At 41.4% G+C, this 16,601-nt stretch overlaps 1 protein-coding gene across 3 annotated transcripts in view; it reads left to right on the plus strand.

Moving 5' to 3' along the window:
* Positions 1-16,601, plus strand: part of adarb1b (adenosine deaminase RNA specific B1b) — a 181,738-nt gene that overhangs the window by 53,390 nt on the left and 111,747 nt on the right. The gene's annotated exons all lie outside the window — the stretch shown is intronic.

Here is a 16,601-nt window from a genome sequence, read left to right on the forward strand (position 1 = left end):
CAAATGTTTGTAAAAACAGTCTGCATGCCTAGGTGCTTGAATTTATACACCTGTGGCCATGGAAGTGATTGGAACACCTGATTCCAATAATTTGGATGGGTGAGCAAATACTTTTGGCAATATAGTGTACTTTAATCCACTGATTAACTTCAAGTTAGAATTTGCAATGTTTTTTCCTTCTCCTGTTTTGAAAAGACTCCCAAATATGGAAGCCAAACCTTAACTGCAGCCTTTTCGAAACCATCAACAACCTTTTTGGATATTTTGGGTTGGGCAGTTGACCATCTTTGAAATAATTTCATTTCTTTTTTTTTTTTACCTGAATTGGTTGCTTTTTTTTTTAATTGGTTTGTATTGTTAGCAAGCTGCTAACTCTGGAGTTGATTTTCTACTCGGTAACCAGCCTCATGAGATGCCCAGTAGGCTCAGCATTGGAAATCCATTTCATAGTTAGCATCTTGCTAGCAGCAGGCAGCACTGTAGCTTATCAACTTTTAATCGCTGCATGTCTGCTCTGCAGAAATATTTTACACTATTGACACCAAAGTAAGACCCCAGTATAGAATATATTAAGGCCGTTCAATTTAGAAGCGAAGCCCACTGTGACCTTGGATACAGCTAGCAGCCAACTTGCAGGCAAACAGTGAGCCTGTGGCTGATCAACTTTTAATCACATCCCTTGTGTGTGGAAATATTTTATGTTAGGAACACTGCTAACCAATTAGCAAGGTGTTTACAAAGCTGATTTGCAAAACTTTAAGAAGCCCTGTAATATAAGGTATAACTTATCCTGACATATTCGTTAATCTCGGATTGATGTTTTGAAGCTTCTTTAAAGATTTTTTAAATGTAGTGTCACATTCATGTAACTTAAAGTGTTTATCTACCAAAACTAACATTAACACTCATAGGGGATATTTTACAAGACATCAATTAGTCCAGTATATGTATTTCAGATCTTTCATCAGCATCACTTATTGAATAATATAGATTAATGTAGATACTGTCTATATTTTTACACACTTGTTGTATAACCCTCAAGAAATGGGTCAAGAAATATTTGTTATTGTGAAGTTTGTCAGACATTTATTGGATGTTTTTTCATATTCATTTTTGTTTTAATGTACTGGCAACCTGAAAAACCAAATGGCATCATGCTACCAACACTGTGCTTTACTGTTCGTGCATTTGTACTGTTATTTCAAAAATACATTTCACCATTGTGAACAAATAGGTTAGGCCTTGTCTTGTCTGACCGGAATGCATTTCTGCAGAGGCTATTTGGCATGTCAGAGTAAGCAGAAAAAGGTTTTAGCTTTTAAACATCGCTTAAGTTTGATCATTTCCAGGGTTTATTTTGAACAACCGAACTAAATTCCCTTTATCTGAAGGTTTCTTGTGTAGATTAGATTGATAAGCTTGTGGATACTATTGATTGTTCCAGAGGGACAATGATAAAGGAAAAAAATAAAATAATAGAAACTGACCCTGAATTGGATAAACTATTGGATAGACTAACATGACCCTTGGCCTTCCAAAAGCCCTAATCACAACCCTAATACAAAATCAAGAAGCTTTACTGTCACTATAAAAGATACATATAAGGTGTGGCTGAGTTAGGCCTAAAAGTTGGGTCTGTGCCTGAGAGCAGGCAAACATTGGCAAACCTGACCACTTCTGCTAAGAATGATGGTTAAACTATTATAAAATTGTTTGTTCATTCATTATATTTGTGGCTGATTCGCTCAGTGATAATTTGCCAAATATTTGTAGTTGAATGCTCTATATGTTTAATCATGACCCTTTTAAGTTAAGAGTAAAGAAAATATGAACTCAAAGTGTTAAATTAAATTCAAGTTTATTATTGTTATTTTAGAACTGTGATTATTTTGTGGGAAAACTGTAAAACTAGGAGTCATGCACTTTATGATTGCAGGTAAAGCCTCTCACTGTGATTTAGTTGCGTTAGCAACAACCTCAAACTGGATGAGTTTCTATTTTTGTTGTTTTGCTATTAGAAAGCTCCTGTTGCATCAGAGTTCCATTTGTGTCACATTTTGACAGCAGAAGGTGCAGCTTTGATCACATGCCTAACTGGGGACAGACATTGAGAATTAGCTGTAGCTAAAATGTTGTAGTGTGTGACATGATGCATGAAACATACTTGTCCCTATCAAATAAACGAATAAAAAAAAAAATGTGCTTCGGTGGCAGAAAGGTTTTTCTCTGAATCATTTATTGCTAGAAAAGTCTTTATTAACCAGGCTGAATTTGCTGAGCATGTGTGCCTGCGTCCATCACTCAGCAACCAGCATTTAGAGCTATAAGTTATGGGCCACTGAACCGCTATTTTTGGAGGCACTTTATGGTAATTCGCCAAAGATACCTTTGCAGCAGAGTCTTTGCTTTGAGTGAGTCATTCTCCTCTCTCATAAACTTTCCCTGTTATGTGACTCCCATACTTATCCTTTTTAAAAAAATATAATGTTTCGACAGCAAGCAGCCGTTAAAAAAACCCATCAGCTGTCAAATCGACTGCATAATGATGCTGAAGTCTGCTGAGGCTTGTTGTAGTCATATAACCACCTCTACAGCATCGACTGGCTTGTCAGTTTGACCTGTGACAGTTTGTCACATCCACTATTGATTTTCAGAGACTCAAACACCAAATAAACCAGATGTGTGTGTAAGCTAAACAGCCTTTACTCTAACTCTATTAAAAAAAAACTCTTGAACAGGGAATAATTGGCACTTTGACAAGGAGGTTTCCTGTAGAGGTCATGTTTAATTAAAGGAATGTTTACACCTTCTATCTGCCTCCGTCATTCATCAGTAATTGGAACTGGATGTTGCTCTGTATTGAACTGTACAATGCATCTGCAAGCTTGGCAATAGTCAGCAAGTCATTATCCCTTAAACCATTTTATGTTGAATTTTTTGCATTTCTGAAATGTGTTGTATGGTCTTTCCTTCATCATTTGGATATTTTCTGAATTTCTTGCACCACCTGTAAATAGTTTCTCCTTCCTTGTTAATTTCAAATAAAAGAAAAAGGAGATAAAGCGATGGTAAAATAAAATGGCCACACAGCTGACATTGCTTCACCTCCATGCAGTGCCTTTCTGCTACCACAAGGTAGCAACACCATACACAAATGTTTGCTAGCCTTTAGTAAATGGCATTCAATGAGAGCTTTTACTGTCTAGCAAAAAGCTGCAAACTGACTGTTGGGCTTAATGGGGGAGTCAAAGGAAGACTCTGACATTTTAATCTTCATTTTCCTCTGAAAGCAGAAACAGTTCTGAAAACACAAAGTCTGAAATATTTTATTAGAGACAATTACACAACAGCTAAACAATATTCATAACAACAGGACTTCTTCTCTTTCACTTTACCCTAACCCTTCTGTTGCCTTTTGGTCAGAATGACCCTTTTCCCAGTTTTAAAAACTGGAAAAGTGTCCATATAATCTATAATACTCTCATTTTAATAAAGATTTATATGCATAAATCAAGCGGAACACTACTGCTCCACTTGTGAAAGCAAAATCTGTTGGGCTCTCTTTTTGGCATCAATACAATTATTCTTATTGCCACATTTTCAGACAGGACACTTAAAAAAAAACAAAAAAAAAACACGTCTTTTCAAGTTCTTTCCAACTTGAAATTTTATAATTTTCCTTGATTGACTCCAGTATCTACAGAATCCAAGCGTAAGCTGAACAAGAAAGGTTACAAATACAGTTGTCTTGGCCTTGCTAAGAGTTAGCTATCCAAGCAGCTAAACAGATACTCAGCAACTCCACAAAAGCAGATTCTTTGTTGTGAATTTACTGAATCTTTACTTTGTGAAACTGAAATACAAACATATACAAAATATACGTCAAGAATTGTACATGAATACACATGAATTACAATTTAGCTGAACTCCACTATGCATTTGTTATGGCATTTTTAACACCAACATATGAATTACCATGAAAGCTACTAGAAATTTGTCAGATTCTAAAACAAAATACTTACAGACGTTGCTTGAACAAGCATGGAAACAAACTGTAACCCATTAAGAGTGGAAGATGAAGGCAGCTGTCTCTGCTGCAGACAGGCTCAAACTGACTCCTGTAACACATCCTCTAACAACTTCCTGTCTAGCTGGATGTCAAAATAAAGGCCTCTCAAAATCGATTTTTACAACAAGAGTCAGAATAACAAGTAGTTACATTAGTCTTACTAAAAATGTAACCCAATCAAAGTAGCATAAAAGAAAAAATATAAAACTAGAAAACAACACTCCCTGCCTGGGGTCTATAAGAACCCACACTTAATTATCTACATTGCTGGTGCTTTCATCAGACAGAAGCAGGACTACTTCTGTGACAGGACGAGAGAAAGTCTTTTTTTCTCCATCCTTTGTAGTAGTCATCTCGATCTTCCGGACTAGTCCATCTTGCCCTGGGAAAGTCTTTGTGATGATAGCGATGGGCCACTCATTTCTCTTGGATTGAGAATCTTTGAGTAGAACTACGTCTCCACATTTTAAGCTGGCCTTCTTATCCTGCCACTTTTGTCTGAGCTGCAACGTGTGAAGGTACTCGCGCCTCCACTTGCCCCAGAAGATGTCAGCCAGATTTTGGACCCTCTTCCATTCTTCCTTGTACCTGGCCCCACCCTCAAAGTTGCCAGGAGGAGGAGGCGCCGACCCCGTCTTCAAGGTCAGGAGCATGGATGGAGTGAGGATCAAAGTTGACTCTGGGTCTGATGATACTGGGATGAGTGGCCGAGCATTTATCACTGCGGCTACCTCGGCCATAAGGGTAGTCAAGACCTCATGTGTCAACTGTGTTCTTTGCTCTTTTAGCACACAGTCAAGGATACGCCTGGCAATCCCAATCATCTGCTCCCAGGCTCCACCCATATGGGATGAATGGGGTGGATTGAACACCCAGGTGCAGTTCTGGTCACTGAGGTATCTCTCTATGCTATCTGAGCATGAAGCAGTGCTGGACATTTGCAGTTCTCGTGAAGCACCTACAAAGTTCGTCCCGCAGTCAGAACGAATTTGCCGAGCAGGACCTCGGATGGCGAATAGACGTCTCAAAGCGTTGATGAAACTACTGGCAGTCATCGTCTCTATCACCTCGATGTGCACTGCTCGCGTACACATACATGAAAACATCACTGCCCATCTCTTGGAATTGGCATGTCCTCCTCTAGTTCGGCGTGAAGTAACCTCCCAAGGCCCGAATACGTCAACACCGACGTATGTGAAGGGGGGCGCTACCTGTAGCCGCTCCGCTGGTAAGTCTCCCATCTGTTGATGTTCTGTTTTTCCCCGCAGCTTCTTGCATGTCACACACTTGAACAGAAGACTGGTAATGCTTCGTTTAGCACCAACTATCCAGAAGCCTGCTGACCTGATGGCACCTTCTGTAAAGTGTCTGCCCTGGTGTTTCACCGCTTCATGGTAGTGGCGTATGAGAAGCACTGACAGGTGATGACGGCCGGGGACAATGATGGGATTGATGTCATCCAACTCTAGGCCTGAGTGCTTTATACGGCCTCCAACTCTCAACAGGACATCGGAGTCAAGAATAGGATTAAGTTTATACAGGCTGCTTGAAGAGGCAATGTTTAAGCCCTCTTGAATGCATTTGATCTCTTCTTCATAGCACTCTTTCTGAACACTCTTCAATATGCACACTTTGGCTCGTGCCATCTCTTCCACTGAGGGTTCGCAGATGTGCCAACCTCTGCAACTGCTAGTTGAAGTAGAGTGAGAAAAGGTGCGGGCAATGTGGATCAAGTGCGCTATGGTTCTGATTAGAGTGCTTAACTTGGAGAAGCGCTCAAAACGTTTGGGCTGAACAATATCTTCAGGGATGTGCACAATGTTTGCTGTCACCTGGGGACGTATTTCAGAGTCTGCCGCAGGATCGACAAGGCCGTATGTCTCTTTAGACTCAGAGAAGTAAAGAGATGGCTTGGTGAGAAAGGCTGGTCCTTTAAGCCATGTCGTGCTGCTGAGAAGAGCCGCTGGCACAGAGCGAGAGCCGCAGTCAGCTGGATTCAAGTCCGAAGGTACGTATCTCCACTGTCCAGAGCATGGTGAGTGCTGTATGCGTTGGACTCTGTTGTGCACATAGACATAGAACCTCCGTGTTTGGTTGTGGAGGTACCCTAACACTACCTTGCTGTCAGTGTAGTATACTATGTTGTCGAACGCTTCATCCATCTCTGAAGTTATCATTTCTGCCAACTCCACAGCAAGCACTGCTGCGCAGAGTTCCAGCCTCGGAATCGTCAAATCAGGTCGAGGCGCCAACTTCGCTTTCCCATACACAAAGCCAGTCTCTACATGCCCCTCTTGAGATGAGACTCTGATGTATGCCACTGCAGCCACAGCTTTCACTGATGCATCAGCAAACACACAAAGCTCCTTTCGCTGAGCCCCTGATGTAGAAATGGGCGTGTAGACACGTGGGATCTGAAGTTCCTCTAGGTCTTGCAAAGAGTCTCTCCATTTCCTCCACTCGGCTTCCATGCTCTGTGGAAGAGGTGAGTCCCAGTCAAATGCCAGTATGGTGAGCTCTCTCAAGAGCAGTCTACCCTGAATGGTGACTGGGGCCAGGAACCCTAGTGGGTCGTAGACACTGTTCACAGTCGACAGCAACCCCCTTCGTGTAAAGGGTTTCTCTTCAGAAGTGATTCGGAAAGTGAACGTGTCCATCATGATGTTCCAGGATAATCCCAGACTGCGTTGAATAGGCAGGTCATCTGCAAAGAGATCCAAATCTTCCATATTTTGAGCAAGATCATTAGGCGAAAAGGCTTTGAGGACTGCAGGCCGATTGGAAGTGAGCTTGTGTAACCTGATGTTAGAAGCTGCAAGCATTTGTTGAGTTTGCTTTACAACACAGATGGCTTCTTCTTCAGTGCTGAATGATTTCAGCCCATCATCCACGTAAAATTCACGTTCAACAAATTTTCGCACTGCAGGACCAAACTCTGCTTCCCCTTCTTCAGCAGCCCTTCGTAAGCCGTATATGGCAACGGCGGGTGAGGGACTGTTTCCGAAGGTGTGGACTCTCATCCGATATTCAATGACTTCATTTGCCATGTCATTGTTCTGGTACCACAGAAAGCGAAGGAAGTCTCTGTGGTCCTCCTTCACCACAAAACAATAAAACATATGCTCAATGTCAGCTGTGACAGCCACTGCTTCTTTCCTGAACCTCATGAGGACGCCCACCAAGCTGTTATTGAGGTCGGGGCCTGTAATGAGGACGTCGTTGAGTGACACTCCGTCATAGGCTGCACTGGAATCGAAGACGATGTGGATCTTGTCCGGCTTCTTCGGATGGTAGACTCCGAATAGAGGTAGGTACCAGCACTCTTTGTTTCTTTGGAGTGGTGGTGCAATCTCTGCATGTTGTCGCTTGAGCATATTCTCCATGAAATCCAAGAAGTGCGTCTTCATAGCAGGCTTCTTGTCCAATGACCGTCGTAGGGACATGAGCCGGTCATAGGCGAGCTGCCTGTTGTTGGGTAGCCGCCTTCTTGGTGACTGGAAAGGTAGAGGACCAACCCAGTTGTTGGCTTCATCTTGATGGAACTCCTCACCCATGATTCGCAGGAACTTGATGTCTTCAACTGAGGGTCCGAGTTTGTGGTCGTCTGAGGTGCAATTGAAGATTCCTTGACCCAGACTCTCACTATTGAGAGGTGTCATCGTACTGTGCACTCGGCTAAGCATTGGCTGATGACGACTATTGGGCTTCTCTGCAAAGGTTTCTTTCACCTTCATCTGACCACTGCAAGGCTGAAGACAGCTTGTACGACCATTTTCCAACACTGTGGTCTTGAAGCTCTTTACCTCAAGAGGTCTGTGGGTGGATCCAAGGCAAACGTTTCCAACAATTACCCACCCCAAATCCAGCTTCTGTGCAAATGGAGAGTTGCCCACACCATTGATCTGGTCCCTGACTTTGTGCACCCTAAGGATGTCTCGGCCTAACAACAGGAGGATGTCGGCATTGGAATCCAGAGGTGGGATTTCATCTGCAATAGACTTCAGGTGAGTGTGGTGGCGTGCAGCTTCTGGTGTAGGTATTTCAGAGCGGTTGCTGGGGAGCTGGTCACACTCAAGGAGAGTAGGTAGGGAAAGACTCAGCTTCTTGTCTGCTGACTCTATGATGAACCCAGAAGCCATTCTTCCTGACATCTCCGTTAGCCCTGCACATGTCTTTAATGTGTATGCATGCGAAGATCCCTTGATCCGAAAGATGTCAAAGAACTTGGAGCGAGCAAGAGAGCGATTGCTCTGATCGTCCAAAATGACGTACATTGTCTTGGACTGTTCTTGGCATCCAGCGGGGTACACATTGACTAGGCTGATTTTGGAACATGCCCGTGGGCTTACTCCTTCTCCACACACCTGTGTACACTTTGAGGTTACCTCTTGGCTGTCCGCTTTGTCACCCTCCCCGCCATGGTTTGCTGGGGGAAGAGACGCTTTGGATGACCAAGGGGCAGGACCAGGGTGGAGTGCTGATACATGAGCATCACTCTCACATTCTGTACATTTAATTTCAGCTGTACAATCTCTAGCCAGGTGTTGCGTGGAGGAACAACAACGGAAACAGATGGAGAACTTGCGTCTTGTGGACCGCCACAGGTGTTTTGGCTGACCAGTCTGAATAGCTCTTTTTCACATTTGCTGGTGTAGACGAAGAAGCAAAGAGACTAAAACTGGGGTCTGTGCGTGCTTTAGCCTCTGTGAGAACAAACTTCACAAACACAGAGATTGGTGGAAAGCTGACAAGATGGGTGCGTTTGTATTTTGAGCCATGTGATATCCACTTCTCTTGTATGTTGTGAGGCAATTTCTCCACTATGAGGTGTATGCCTCTGGCAGTGTCTAAGTATGACAGGCCTGGTAGACTGCCATCTAACTTTGCATATTCCAGCTCTGACAGTAGATCTGCTAGGTCACGCAGCTTCCATGGATCGTTGGATGAAACCTTGGGAAACTTTTCCACCTTTGAAAAAAGTGCATGCTCTATAGCTTCAGGTGAGCCATATGTCTCCTCGAGCCGTTCCCAGGCTAATGACAATCCGGCTGGTGGGTGTCGGATGTTAACGGCTTTAATTCGCTTGATTTGCTCAGCTGAGTCCTTGCCTAGATACTTCACAAGAAGATCTAGCTCTTCAGTTGCTGACAGATCTAAGCCAGCTATTGCGCTCTTAAATGATGCCTTCCATGCCCAGTAATTTATGGGCTTATCATCAAAGGGACTGAGCCCTGAGGTTACCATGTGGCTGCGAGCTAAAAATTTAGCAAGATCACTGGTGAGATTGAAAGACTGGTAATCTGTACGGTCAGGCACTCTGAGGCTAGAACGCCGCGGAGCTGGTACAGGTGGAGGACCATTACTTGAATGAGGTAGTGTACTATTAACTCTCGGGGTGCTTAGAAGAGGAGGCGGGCCATAATCAGTAGCTGTGTGATTTATTGGCGCTTGTGGATCTGTAGCAGCATAGCAATTTGACATGCTATCTGCATCTGCACTCCTCATCTGATATGGTGTGGCACCTGTAGTGACACTCCTTTGTTCCAGTACATATTTGGAAACAAGTTGCTTTGTAGCTTCTTCTAGATCTGAACTAGAGGCATTACTCCTTATCTCATAACCCATTTCCATTAATCCAGCTTCTAATGTTTGCATTTCAGCTCTTGCTGTTTCTAGCTCTTCGTCTGCTCTGAGCGAATCAAGTGCGGCTTGCAGACGTGCTTGCTCCAGTTTAATTTCTGCCTCCCTTTTCATGAATGTTGCTCTAGTTTGAGCTGCTTCAGGTTCGCTTTAGCTTGCAAAAGCACAATGTTAGATCTGGAGCTAACTGAAGCTTGGATGCTATGAGATGCTAATGATTGTGTCTCAAATTTTGCTGAAGGTCTGCGCTCCATCATTTAAAAAGTCCTTGAAAGACAGTTCAGTAGATGTAAGCCACTTGTGAGTTTGTTTGCCACTTAGCTTTGAAACGGCGCTGCTCCGTGCTTGCTGTGATGCCGTCTTTTCACTGTCTTGGCCTCGCTAAGAGTTAGCTATCCAAGCAGCTAAACGGATACTCAGCAACTCCACAAAAGCAGATTCTTTGTTGTGAATTTACTGAATCTTTACTTTGTGAAACTGAAATACAAACATATACAAAATATACGTCAAGAATTGTACATGAATACACATGAATTACAATTTAGCTGAACTCCACTATGCATTTGTTATGGCATTTTTAACACCAACATATGAATTACCATGAAAGCTACTAGAAATTTGTCAGATTCTAAAACAAAATACTTACAGACGTTGCTTGAACAAGCATGGAAACAAACTGTAACCCATTAAGAGTGGAAGATGAAGGCAGCTGTCTCTGCTGCAGACAGGCTCAAACTGACTCCTGTAAAACATCCTCTAACAACTTCCTGTCTAGCTGGATGTCAAAATAAAGGCCTCTCAAAATCGATTTTTACAACAAGAGTCAGAATAACAAGTAGTTACATTAGTCTTACTAAAAATGTAACCCAATCAAAGAAGCATAAAAGAAAAAATATAAAACTACAAACATAACAACAGTTCTCTGGTCATTTTGAGCTGGAAGTCCTTGCATTGAAATCACAATCACCACAAAGATGTAAAAATGCTGCAGCAGAATGCACTGCCTCTACACTGGAAGGAAATGGCAGCTAGGTAGCCTTTTAAATATATAGCATGTATAGACAGCTTAGCACCTGTTCAATTTAGAGGACTCCAAAGCACCCGATCATTTACCCACAATGGGGCCACAGCTTCCCTGGGGCGCACTGACAGAAGGTAGGTTGCCGTACACAGGCACCACTATGACCACCGTTAAGGCCAATTTATGCTTCTGACGCATCGCCTCCGCAACCATCAAATCTGTCTCTGTGCGCGACCACGCCCCCGCACAGAGGTTCTGCAACCATCGTCACGAACCTAAAAAAAAATCCAGACTATGCATCGGACAGTCACAAACCCGCACAGAGCTCAAGCGGAAGTACGCAGACAAAAAGCAACTGTGATTGGTCCTTGCTAAGCCTTTCAGGCTGTTTGTGTGGTCGTCCTTCTCAATTTGGTGCCGGGGCGCGCCATTTTCAAAAACCGAGGCACAGCTACAATGGACAACTACGACGAAAGGTTAATCTGTCTTTTTGCCATCTCCATTAACAGAACCTGTTCCTCTTCAATGTCTAGCAATGCTAGATCCATCTCTGTGGCCGTGATATCTTGCAGACGCGCCATAGTGGTTTTGGAAAATAAACACTTCCGCCGGCGCCGCCGAAGTTCTTGTGACCATTTGGCGAAGTTCTCGTGAGTTCTCGAATAGGCTCCCCCTTGCGCCTTGGCAGGAAACTTCTGTGCATCCCTAGAAATTCCAGACCGATGGTGCAGAAGCATACCAGCAAAGGTTCGCGACCAGACAGTGTGCAGTTGCAGAAGTATAAAATGCACTTTAGAAGGCAATTCAGGTGCCTTTTCCAAGGACACCATACATAAGGTGGATAGAGCAAGGGTTTAGACTGGCCACCATGTGGTTGCAGGACAAATTTCTGCATCCTAAGCTCAGTCTCCCAATGAAATGAACCTGCAGAATCACAGTAATAGTTAGAAGGTCCAGGTTTTCATGATTGAAATTCTTTGGGCTGCTCAGACCCAAAAAAGGTGCTGCACAAACTCCCTCTGCTACAGCCTTGAGCATGTTTCACAGTTGAACAGTTTCTAGAAAATAGTTTTTCCTAATTACCAGCAAGAAAACTCAGACTCAGAAGAGGAGGAGGTAATAGAAGGAGATGAAGAGGAATACAACAAAGAGCAGTATACAGATTCAACCACAAGAGGAAATGCTTCAAGCTGAAAGGGAGACTTTCCTGTCAAAAAGTAGTATCTCCTGAATTAATGCAGTGTTTTTGCCCTGTGAGAAGGGAAAACTAATGGTTTTTATTCAATTTGTGGTGAATGGCAGGTTGTTATTTCACACAAAATAGTATACCTGTTTCAAAAGCTGCATTTCTAATACAAATGTCTGTCGATATTCTCCTGATGTCGAGAAAAAACAATTAAGCAGTGTTTTCAGTGAGTAAAAAAATACAATTAAAATCCAACATGAATGTCTGCTCATGGATTAGATCATTATGAAAACATGCCAACTTCCTCCTACTGATTCCTCATCCAAAACCCTTTTTTTTCTTCTTTTTTATTGGAGCATTTAAAAGGAGCAAGTTTATTTTTATAATTACAATTCGCACAATTGAGTGCTTAAATGGAGTTGTAGCTATAGTCAACATTTTGGACACGCTAGTTTTTTTCTAACAAAAACCTGAAATAGTTTTAAAAAGTTGCTGTAATTAGTCTTTGTTTAAATAAAAAACATCAATACTATTATGTTTCCACATATACGGTGCAATTGCAAAGTCACTGCTAGATGTTATCAGTAACAACATGATTGTGTTTGTTGGATGTAAAGATGTACTTATTCAAGACATGAGGATCCAATTGTTTTAGGTTTGATTGTGCAAAGCAGTCCGTTATTTGTTGAAGTTTATCAACTACTGTAAGTGATGTTGGTAAATAACTACTGTGTTGGTTGCCCTGCCTGCAGCAAATGTGATGTAGAAATGCAAATGACCTTTTTCACAAAGATGAAATGGGGTTAATTGCACTGTGTTGAAAGTTTGGATTAGCTCACGGCAGGCTCCATTTGGACTAGCAGCCCTTTGGAAATGCCCCCCCCCCCTCAATTAAAAAAGCATAGTATGAGTAAAGATACATTTTTTATGGTTTTCATTAATTGTAAGTTGCTCGCTATTTTCCTTAGCTTATTGCGTTTGACCTCCGCCGCAGTGCTTGGCTGCTCATGTGGAAACTGCAGCAGCTGATGGTGAGAATGATGAGTCTGGAAAAAAAAAAAAGATCTGATTGAGACACTGATTCCAGGGAGAGCTGTTTGTTGGAGACCTGGCATGTAAGGAACTGTCAGGATTAACCGCAAACTGCAATGCTTGAGCAGAATCTAAAGGTAAACCAGGAGCCTCACTTGGAAACATACTCTGCTGTTTTTCCTCGCCTCTGTTTAGGATATTTGTTGAGAAGAACTCCCACAGGATGCAGTAGCAGTGGTTGTATGCTCTTAAACTCAAACACATGCCTTCACCACAGTTAAATTAGTTGTAGGCCAAGCTCGTGTCCTCAGAGACGAGGCGGTGCACGCACTTGTGAAGCGTGTCCACCACCTCTCTTCCATTGCCTGGTTATAAAGACACAAGAGGGAGAAATAACTAGGTGACTCATAGCAACTCACAGCTGACTTATGTAACAAATTTTATTTTGATTTTTGCATAAACCACCCAGAGCTTTTGTACACAGAGCATGTAGATGATGCAGTTTTACTCAAAGCTGTTGATCTTTTATCATCTCCTTGTTAGTGATCTTACCGTGTGCTTAATTTAAGGCTCAGCCTTGGATTTATGTTGTGTACATATGTATGTATGTATATAGATACAGATATATGTATGTATATATGTATGTATATAGATATATAGATAGATAGATATAGATAGATATAACATACTGTTGAACTATAGAGTGTATTTTTTGCTGTTTGTCAAACAACTTTAATTATGTCCAGAACTTGCAGATTGTTTGGGATGCCCAGCATGGTGAGGAGGAAGTAGTGTTAAAAGAAGGGCGAATGATTCATCCCGGTTAAAAGAAACTAAAATGAAAATTACTTTCTGGTGTTTATGTACAAGCCAAGCCTTGGTAAAGCTAATAAGCAGATATGAAACTGATTTCAAGGATAGATATTAAATAAGCCCTTGCTTGCCGTAGACTGCCCCTATATGACCCATTTGTCAGATATTTCACCACTCAGTTCCTCAGTGCTACGAAATCAGAACCCTCTCTGTCTAATGCATATTAAGAGCAGGGGTGCTGCTTTTATTTTTGCATTCATTTTGTGTGGAGTTCTTTATTGGATTCTCTGTCTTTGCACTTTTCTAAATAACTCTTTTAACTGCGTGAACCTGCAAGTGATGCTTTTACTTTGATAGTCTGGCATGAATACAATAGCATTCAAATTCCTTCTCCCTATGTATGTAAGATGCATAACAATGAAACTGTTATACAGAGAACTATTAATTAAGGTTCTTAGGAGTTTATTTATTGTTTTTCTTTCTTTTTAACCTCATACATGGAAACACTGAGTTGTATTTGACTTTAGGTCGTTTTAAAGGGCTAGATGTGTTAACAACAAAGCAGGATTGGTTATTTAGCAAATGCAATCTGCAAAGAAAGTTGTGACTTTGCTTTGAAACATTCAATGAAATGTTGCTCTACTGCAAAAAGTCCTCTTGGCAGCTCAGAGCCATGTAAAGCACCTTAGTGGATGTTTAGAATACAAATGAAGTGCATACATGTCTAAGATATTGAAGGAGTGAGTTTTTTTTCTTCTCCTTCCCACCAAGTTGCCCATCTGTCTATGGAGATACCATATGTCCTAAGCCTGCAAGGCATTTTATAATGGACACTTTATCTCTGCTGGTTTAAGAGTTGTTTTTCTGAAGTTTTGAACATTTTACATTATCCCCCTCGTTCCCAGCCTTAAAATACTGTTGTGTTACCTCTCTTTCATGATATTCAACAAACAGCAGCAGGATTTAAACCACACAGCCCAAATTGTATATATATTTCTGTCATAACAACTCTAAACCACCATAGCATGCTATGTCCTGTGGTTTCTGCAGACGGCTTGTTGGCAGCGAGTCCTGGGGGCCACGAGGGTTTTGGGATAGGACTTCTGAGGTTTTATCTCGGATGTGCAGAGTGCCATAAATGCCTGATCGGATTGATATCTGGAAAGCTTTTCAGTGTCTGGATTTTTGCCACGTTTCTTGAGTTGAACATGTCGGTCTAGTTTCCCAGTCATTCGGTTCATGGAAACCCTAAATCTTTGAATAGATGCAGCAGATTAAGAAGGTAAGTTAGGTTGCTTTTTGTTCTAACAGGATGTTCACTGAACTTGATGTTGGTGATGGAGGAAGCAGGCGGGTGTTTTAGTTTCTCATCATTGTTCAAATGAATGTTAGATGAACCATATCACTAGCTACCATATATTTACAGTTGGCTTTTAGGATTGATGTCCATGGGTACATACAGACCTAATTAGAATGTGATTTAGGTTGATGATGCCAAAGCCTATTAATTGCTGTTTTGGTATAATGATTTACACTGGATTTGTTTTTTTCCTCTTTCTTTGGTCCTGGTCAGTGATTGGACAGCTAAAAACTTTTTTTTTTTTTTTTTTTATCAGTAAACACACCATGGATATAAGCACATTTCAAGATGTCTTAGTTCTAGGGGAGTCCCAATATAACTTTTTAATTTACGATGTGATACCGATATTACGCCTCTGAGTATTGGCTCATACCGATATTGATCCTTTACGATAATGGCATTAATCATGCATACTTTTATTACTTATATTCAAGTGTGGGATAATAGAAAACAGTTGATCAGGTGATATTTCTCCAACAGATAACAATATTTAACAACATCAGGTATAAGATCAACTGACCCCTTTCTTATTCCCCAAAGAGGGACATGTTCTATGTGTTCTTAAATATCTAAGATTTCAGAGGCAGGCCAATGTAATCCGATATAAATATCGTAAGTGAGTATTCTAATACTAATTATATTACAACTATTAAAAACATTTACTGTATGTAATTCATTCCCATCTGTGTTTTTGTATTTATTTTATGTGAAGCACTTTGTGATTTTAATCTATAAAAGTGGCTTCCTCAGGATTAGCTGCTGTAATTTGGTTTACAGCTGTTAGAAGCTTCTTCAATGGGCTCATCCGCCATTGTCTATGTTTATCCTTTTGATGGGATCGGTGAAGTCACGTAATTCCATACATGCTGCAGTGTCTTAAAGGGGAAGGAAATACAGCCACCAGGCAAAACAGCACAATTATTTACAGAACTTACCAACATGGGAACATTTTTGCCAGTTATCGTATTAAATCACTATAACTGTAAAAATCTGGTTTATCAACCAGCCCTATTTTGCACTGTACTGACTTTCTCACAACATTTAACAACATCAAGCTAAATGTAAAGTATTGTGGTGCTGAAGAAAATCAGCTGACCTATTATTCCTGGCTACCTTTAGCATTTTGTAAGGTGCCTTTTTTCACATTTTTATCATCACTTCCAAACACAGCAGCCCCACCATGCAGCACAGCTGTCTATGAAAAGCAAAAAGACATAAATTGCATTCTTCATCTTTGTCACCATTAATCAGTGTATATTCCCACACTGGACACTCAGTCTATAAGTAAGGTACTTCTAGTGGACAGCGCTGCAACACTGAAAGAAATTCCTTTTAAGCAGACGTCACTGATTAACCGGATGGAATAGATTTTAATTGGATAAACCATTAATTGACTGTTAAGCGTAATTCGATATCCACAATTATATCCACCGTACCCCAGTTGACATTATCTACCCATAGAAGAAAGCTTATGATTTTA

Source organism: Cyprinodon tularosa, unplaced genomic scaffold (genome assembly GCF_016077235.1).
Source record: "Cyprinodon tularosa strain WSP-4 unplaced genomic scaffold, ASM1607723v1 ctg551, whole genome shotgun sequence".
NCBI lineage: Eukaryota > Metazoa > Chordata > Actinopteri > Cyprinodontiformes > Cyprinodontidae > Cyprinodon > Cyprinodon tularosa.